Source organism: Hylobates moloch, unplaced genomic scaffold, assembly GCF_009828535.3.
Source record: "Hylobates moloch isolate HMO894 unplaced genomic scaffold, HMol_V3 SCAFFOLD_1, whole genome shotgun sequence".
Lineage (NCBI taxonomy): Eukaryota > Metazoa > Chordata > Mammalia > Primates > Hylobatidae > Hylobates > Hylobates moloch.
The window spans coordinates 52,234,260-52,240,259 of NW_026652276.1; the positions used below are offsets into that span (position 1 = coordinate 52,234,260).

The following is a 6,000-nucleotide window of genomic DNA, read 5'->3' on the forward strand; positions in this document are numbered from 1 at the left end:
AATCAATTAGGCTTTGTAATCAATAAAGTAAATTACATGGCCTCTTCAGTTCTTAAAATGGTTCTATTTGGGCTACTTGTGTGTGTGTTTGTGTGTTTTCTTTTTAATAAAAGAGGATAAACTACTAATTTGATACAAATAAGTTCTCTTCTACTTTAAGAAACATAGGAAACAGTTCTTTACTTTCAAAAGTAGGTCACTCTTGTAGCATATTTTAGTACATCTTGAATAAATTCCTTTCAATTATCGTCAAAGTATCTTAGCGTTAGAATTCTTGTGAGATAGCAGACTTTCTGAAATAAATTCGTATGTGTCAAACTGGAAATTTCTGTAATAATATTTTTCAGTCTTTTAGAATTAAATTTAAAATGAGTTTCTGTTTCAGTCCCTGAATGTAGACATGTGCCACTGACACGCTGACAAGTTATCTGATTTACATGGCATTAGAAAGTTTCTTTTTAAAGGCAGTATATTGTTGAACTTTATAGGCATTTCCTATTCTTAGAAATATTAAGCAAAGTGTCAACTGGTAAACAGTAAAATTCCGTTCTCAAATTGTGTGGATGGTTCTTCTGTTAATGTGTTAGCAACTATACAGTAAAAATATCAAAGTCTTTTTATAAGGCTTACCCATTCAAAACAAAGTTATTCATTTATTACAACAAAATTTATGTTATTACCTATTATGTGCCAGGTATTGTGCTAGATTCCAGGATATATCTGTAATAAGCTAGAGTCCATGCCCTTCAGGAGCCTACAGAAAAGAGTGGGCATTAAAAATAAGCAGGCGATTAGACTACAGTGTGCTAAGTATTAGTAGTGTGATAAGAAAGTACTAATGGTAGGGGAGAAGTAGGACAGGACATTGACAGAAACCATTTGAAGGACCTGTTCAGCTCATACACTTTTCCCTGGGAGTCACCTTCTGCCTTTTATCAGAACCTTGTCTGTACTATGTACCTTCATCTTTCACACATGATCGGGCAAGGGATACAAACGTTACGCAGGCTAGGACTCAAAGACACGTGATCAGTTAGCTATGGCAGATAGCTTGGTTATATAAAATCAAGACTGAGGTGGTTGTTCGAGGCTATACATAAGTAGAAAAAAGACTGTTCTGAAGAAGTCTGGAGAGGAGACTCAATCCGCTTGGGAAGAATCTGCTTTGAAGGTATCTCACTAATGTGCCTGGCGAATTGGTGCTGTCTATTGACAGGAGGCCTCAGATCTTCAACATGGCACTGCTTGAGGCATGGCAGCTGGCTCTCAGTGAGCAATCCAAGAGACCAAGGCAGAAGCTGCAATACCCTTTATGACCTAGTCTCAGCAGTCATACACCATCACTTTCACTGTATTTGTCACCAGGCCATCCCCCACTTACTGTGAAAGGAGTGTATAGAAGGCTTTCTTCACTTGTTAACAACTGGAAATAAACCCAACTACCTGCCTAGATGAGGGCTTTAACACAGTAATATTGGAAATGGCAGCAGCAGCAGGAGTGCTGCAATTGAAAAGGGTAATATCAATCTCTCCCAAAGGAGCAGGCAGGTAGTTACAAGGAGGAAAAAGGGACAATGAGATTACATTTGCACACCACACACCTACTAAGAACTACTCTAGGTTAAGTAGTGTCATTTGGGGAAGGGGGCATATATACCAGGCCAAAGGACTAGAAACACTGCTCTGCATGGTGTAAGAAGTTAACTCTCCTTGACTCCTAGTACAATTGAACCAGTGTTAGGTTTTGCATAGTATATGGAATTTGAGGAGGGCATTTGGGGCAGACTGAACCCCTTTGGAGTAGTCCTAAATTGAATCATAGTCCTAAAGAGTCTTAAGACTTAGGCTGTAAGACTCAAGACTTACTCTTAAAACTTAGGACTCTGGGGAGTCCTATGGCTTTTTGGGAGTAACACTTTGCTGAATGTCTACCTTTGAACATCAACAGTGATCCTCAAATTCTTTATGGTGTATGTACAGTCACTAAGTTTTTAGGGCAAAAACATGTAATATTGAAATTAGAACTGGCTTTGAAATCCTTACCCTGCTCTTGGATATATGAACTAGTCTATTCTGGCTTCATGTACATAGCAAGTTAACTATGGAGGAGTAGAAGCAATTAAAAGAATTCTAGAATTTTCAAAAAGGGGTTCTAAAGGAGCTGAACACATTTTTCAGGTGTACATAGAATTTTTAAAAACCTTCAGGATAGGACTGAATTTCGTGTTTTGTTTTAATGTAATCTCATATATTTAAAGAAATATACTTACTCATCACAGTTCTCAGAGGCAAAAAATTAAACATAGCTAATCAAATAAAATACATTTTTCTGAAGGACCCCAGAGTCAAAGGAAGGAAATGATCTCCAACTTCAGAGTAAAAATAAATAAATAAATGAAAAGAATCAGAGAACAAAAACAACAACAACAAAACCTAGTTGAAATGGATACGCTGAGTACATATGAAGATCAATTTGGATTACATTTAGGTACAAAGAGAGTCTATGTAGTCTCAAATGGAAAATCAAGACAAAGGGTAACTGATGTGCACACAGTCAACTACAACATGAAAGAGCATCGGACTCAAAGCTCGATGTGGCTGTAGTGACCCCTGCTGGAGCCTATCTTTTAAACTAAAAACCTAAGTCAGGGCTTCTATGAGGATAACTAAAATTTTCATAGAAAAACTCATTTTGAGAGTTGGGAGAATGCTTAGAGGACATTTAGCCTAACCTCCTTACTTTATAATTGATGAAACAGGCCTTTGTCCCAGAGAGGTTAAATGACTTGCTTTAGGTCACACAGCTGGGATTACCAGAATGTAAAGATGTCTGCTCAATTCTTGGGCCTGTTTCCATCAGTGGAGTTTTCTGTTACAACTAATAAAAGTATCTATAACACACAAAATGAGATGTCCAGGAAAAATCTCTTACACTGATTTTAAAATATTCACTTGATCTAGTTAACTAAAACTCAATTTTGCTGAAGAGAGAATTTCTAATTGATATTAACATGATTCTTTTTTTTCTTTAGCCTTTATGAGTTTATACAACTTTGTATCTGACTCAAATTTATTTTTGGAATGTTAAGTAGTTCTGTCCTTCACTAGGCTACCTATGTTCCACATCTCTATTTTAATCTTTTTGAAATATTTATTTGGATATTCTTTTTACATCCTTTTCCATTCTTTGCCTTTAAAACTTGTTTATAATGTACTAAGCAAAGGGACAAAAAGGAAACGATGGTAAAGGACCGTATACTGGGATTTTCTACAAGGCCTGTCTCTGATTCTTGCCCTCTACTCAGAGCTCTGGGATCACCCACTCATGAGTGCTCGATGCATCTTCGTTTTTCTTCCACCAATCAATACTTCTCTTTCTCCACTCCTTAAATCAGAGGTCCCCAGACATATCACGATCATGGGGTTTGTGCATTCACTCTCCTCTCACTGTACCAGAAGGCATAATCCTGGTCCCTGCTCATATTCTTAGGTAGTTATGGAAGCTGTGGCAAAGTCACTTTACTCCTTCCACATTCCCTTCCCACCATCTTTAAAATAGGTATAATAATATCAGCTATACACACTTCACAGTGTTTCAGGGATGATCTCTGTAATTTTTTCCTCTCCAATTATTCAAGCAGGTAGCCAGGTTCTTTTCTACTTTTTTGTGTGTGTCTGGAATTTTTTGCATGGGGAAAACTTAAGCCATCTGAGGTTTTAAAACTCTTTATCTTTTATAGAAAAGATTATGGTAGGAGCCCTGGAGAAGGAAGGGAGAAGAGGGCTTTAAGTAAAAAGAACAAGATAGAAGATTGTCCCATTCTGACTAGAAAGGTTATAGAGGTTTATTGGTTTCATGACCAATTGGGAACACTACAGAGCCTGCTCTGAGGATGTCCCTGAGTAGGGTGGAAAGACTTCAGGGTGGAAGGGTTCACGATGTATGATTCAAAACCTAAATGGAAGACAGACAGAAATAGAGATTGACATTGATTCACAGGCAAGTGGCACTTTGGCCAAAGAGTCAGCGGGTTGGAAAACAGAATTGGAGGAATGGTTAAAGGGAGGCCTGAGGAAGAGTTTTAGGATGGGCCTCTCAGAGTAAGCAGAGGGAGAATATCTGTGTCCCAAATTAATGCTTACTAAAAGGCATCCACTATAAAACAGATTCTCAGTAATTAAGTAAAGAGTATGGCCCATCCTGTGGATGCCAGTTAGCTGCCTCCCCTAGCTACCCTGGAGCTTGTACAATGGACCCATGAACACTTTGGCCCTAGCAATAGGCATGTTGATTATGTGTGGGCTTAAGAACAGAGGATTCCTTTCTCCCACTATGATCTGGCTAGTCTCACCGATGAGAGATTTAAGGAATCTGAGTTGAAGAAATGGTTTCATGTCCATTGGAAAAAGCTGACCTGATTAAATGGTAGAATAATCTATTGACAACTTATATTGCCACTTGTAAGACTAGGGAGCTGTCCCACAAGTTACAGTATATTTCCCAAGCCAGCAACTAATATATAATGCTATTTCTTCCATAGCCAGAATACTTAGATCCGAAAATGAAAGTGTAAAAGTATTGGTGGTTCCATTATTATTCCTAATGACCTAGTCACATAACTTTTGTTTCCAACCTCACAATATTGTGCTCTTAGTTTCCATGGAAGGAATACTTTTTCCAGGAAACACTAGAAGTTTCCTTTGAATGGAAGCTGAGACTGCCACATCAGCCACTTTGAGGTCTTCAAGGCACTGAACCAACAAGGAAAGAAAGGGATTACTGTATTCGCTGGGACAATTAATCCTAATCATAAAGTGGGAAAAGGGTTGGTACTACAAAACAGAGGGAAGACCATGTCTCAAAGGCAAGACCTTCTCTGAGCAACTCCTTTCATATCCATATCTGAGCAATTCGCTCCATATCCATGGTAAAATTTACAAGATTAGAGCAAACCAAGCCAAGCAAGAACCACAATGGTTCAGATATTTCAGGAATGAAGGTTTAGGTCACTCTGACTGATAAATAATAACACCTAGCTAAAATGATAACTGAGCAAAGGGAGCATGGGAAGGGAAGTGGAAGAGGGAGTTACAAATACCTACTATGGCCTCGTAAATTGTGTAGACTGCAACCATCATGCATATTTTCTAATGTTTCTCTTTCTCCATCTTCCCTGAAGTCTTTGAGGATTTGAATCTAATTATGGAATAGCTCAGGGTCTGGAAGTGATAAATAGTGGGAATTAACATTTAGGAGATTCCTCATGTTCCTGCAAATAAACCACCTCAGGTGAAATTATTACAGGTTATCAGATGGAAGAGGAGGACTGCTCCTACTAACAACTAAGACTCAGTGGAGTTTGTTAATTCAGGCAACAGTTGGTGATATTTTAAGGAATGTTTTGTCATTACATTGTACAAATTATCAGTATCCTATTTTCCACTGATAGTGAGGCCATTACTGATTTCAAGTCTAATCTATGTGTATGTTAACATCCACAATGTGCTTATACTGTGTGATAGATTTCTTTGGAGGAAGGGAAACACAAGTGAAGGATTTGTAGTTGGATTCATTAGAACCTACCCAAATATTTCCATTCACAGGATCCCACTCTCCTAATCTATGCCTAGAAAGGCTGCACTGTAATGCTGAAAGCTGTAGAAGCAAATTTAGGTTTGTTTTTTGGCTATTTCAGCCCCATTGGTACAAGAAACAAGACAGTCTTTTAGGTAGTTTCTGGTGCAATCAGAACCTTTCCCGTGGCCTTCATGCTCATAATTTCCACTATAATATTTTATTGCACCAGTTACTTCATCTCTTAAGCCTTGCTGCTGAGAGGCACCTGGTTACCAGCAACAAAAGCTGATCATTTAAGAAATGTTTTGTCACTGTATGGTATGGATGATCAGTATCCTATTTTCCATTGACAGTGAGGTCATTATCAGTTTCAAATCTAATCTATGTATATGTTAACATCTACAACGTGCTCCTACTATGTG

At 38.1% G+C, this 6,000-nt stretch overlaps 1 protein-coding gene across 1 annotated transcript in view; it reads right to left on the minus strand.

Moving 5' to 3' along the window:
- Positions 1-2,062, minus strand: part of CUNH2orf88 (chromosome unknown C2orf88 homolog) — a 98,376-nt gene extending 96,314 nt beyond the window's left edge. The window contains exons 1-2 of the mRNA XM_058440261.1: positions 2,044-2,062; positions 681-754 (exon numbers count right to left, since the gene is read on the minus strand). The gene's annotated coding sequence lies outside the window, so the exon portion shown is untranslated. The remainder of the gene's footprint in view (positions 1-680; positions 755-2,043) is intronic.
- Between the last annotated feature and the right edge of the window lie 3,938 nt (positions 2,063-6,000).